This window comes from Diachasmimorpha longicaudata, unplaced genomic scaffold (genome assembly GCF_034640455.1).
Source record: "Diachasmimorpha longicaudata isolate KC_UGA_2023 unplaced genomic scaffold, iyDiaLong2 ctg00000133.1, whole genome shotgun sequence".
Taxonomy (NCBI): Eukaryota; Metazoa; Arthropoda; class Insecta; order Hymenoptera; family Braconidae; genus Diachasmimorpha; species Diachasmimorpha longicaudata.
The window spans coordinates 32,501-35,000 of NW_026973944.1; positions in this window are offsets into that span (position 1 = coordinate 32,501).

The following is a 2,500-nucleotide window of genomic DNA, read 5'->3' on the forward strand; positions in this document are numbered from 1 at the left end:
AAAATTTCAATCAATTCCCATTCCTCACATCAAACTATGCATATAACAATAGCTTTTATGCTGAATGACGGCTATCCGGCTGTCCCTATCCAAAAATTGAGAAATCCATAAGTGTCCCTACCTACTTTGCGCCGAAGCAATACGAATCAAAAAGAACTACGAATGGGGACTTAGAATAATTTTTCATTTTTCCCAACTTTGAAAATAATCACTTGAAAAAAATCTTAGAATCCAAAGAATAGTATACTTGATCGTTCTACAAGTCGAAAATTGGAAAAATAAGTGATATTTTTGCTTGATGCTATTTTTGTCGGTATGCAAAATCGTTGTCAAGATCCTCAAACCTTAAAATCAGGCCAGCCGGCAATTGGCGGGTGAAAATTTCAATCAATTCCCATTCCTCACATCAAACTATGCATATAACAATAGCTTTTACGCTGAATGACGGCTATCCGGCTGTCCCTATCCAAAAATTGAGAAAGCCATAAGTGTCCCTACCTACTTTGCGCCGAAGCAATACGAATCAAAAAGAACTACGAATGGGGACTTAGAATAATTTTTCATTTTTCCCAACTTTGAAAATAATCACTTGAAAAAAATCTTAGAATCCAAAGAATAGTATACTTGATCGTTCTACAAGTCGAAAATTGGAAAAATAAGTGATATTTTTGCTTGATGCTATTTTTGTCGGTATGCAAAATCATTGTCAAGATTCTCAAACCTTAAAATCAGGCCAGCCGGCAATTGGCGGGTGAAAATTTCAATCAATTCCCATTCCTCACATCAAACTATGCATATAACAATAGCTTTTATGCTGAATGACGGCTATCCGGCTGTCCCTATCCAAAAATTGAGAAATCCATAAGTGTCCCTACCTACTTTGCGCCGAAGCAATACGAATCAAAAAGAACTACGAATGGGGACTTAGAATAATTTTTCATTTTTCCCAACTTTGAAAATAATCACTTGAAAAAAATCTTAGAATCCAAAGAATAGTATACTTGATCGTCCTACAAGTCGAAAATTAGAAAAATAAGTGATATTTTTGCTTGATGCTATTTTTGTTGGTATGCAAAAATAGCATCACAGAATTTTTAATTGAAAAAAATTATATTCATGTATAATTGAATGCATAAAATTAAACTAAATTCTATATAACTAATTTATAATTTATCAGGTAACCGATATTATTAATTTTTAGTGATGACTTGAAAAGTTGATGCTATTTTTGTTGGTATGCAAAAATAGCATCACAGAATTTTTAATTGTAAAAAATATATATTCATATATAATTGAATGCATAAAATTAAACTAAATTCTATATAACTAATTTATAATTTACCAAGTAACCGATATTATTAATTTTTATTGATGACTTGAAACGTTGATCCTATTTTTGTTGGTATGCAAAAATAGCATCACAGAATTTTTAATTAAAAAAAATATATATTCATATATAATTGAATGCATAAAATTAAACTAGATTCCATACAACTATTTTATAGTTTATCAAGTAACCGATATTATTAATTTTCAATGATGTCTTGGAACGTTGATGCTATTTTTGTTGGTATGCAAAAATAGCATCACAGAATTTTTAAATGAAAAAAATTATATTCATATATAATTGAATGCATAAAATTAAACTAAATTCTATACAACTAATTTATATTTTATCAAGTAACCGACATTATTAATTTTCAATGGTGTCTTGGAACGTTGATCCTATTTTTGTTGGTATGCAAAAATAGCATCACAGAATTTTTAATTAAAAAAAATATATATTCATATATAATTGAATCCATAAAATTAAACTAAATTCTATACAACTATTTTATAGTTTATCAAGTAACCGATATTATTAATTTTCAATGATGTCTTGGAACGTTGATGCTATTTTTGTTGGTATGCAAAAATAGCATCACAGAATTTTTAATTGAAAAAAATATATATTCAGATATAATTGAATGCATAAAATTAAACTAAATTCTATACAACTAATTTATATTTTATCAAGTAACCGATATTATTAATTTTCAATGATGTCTTGGATCGTTGATGCTATTTTTGTTGGTATGCAAAAATAGCATCACAGAATTTTTCATTGAAAAAAATATATATTCATATATAATTGAATGCCTAAAATAAAAATAAATTCTATGTAACTAATTTATAATTTATCAAGTAACCGATATTATTAATTTTCAATGATGTCTTGGAACGTTGATCCTATTTTTGTTGGTATGCAAAAATAGCATCACAGAATTTTTCATTGAAAAAAATATATATTCATATATAATTGAATGCCTAAAATAAAAATAAATTCTATGTAACTAATTTATAATTTATCAAGTAACCGATATTATTAATTTTTAATGATGACTTGAAACGTTGATGCTATTTTTGTTGGTATGCAAAAATAGCATCACAGAATTTTTAATTGAAAAAAATATATATTCATATATTTAAATGTACAAAATTAAAATAAAACCTGTATAAC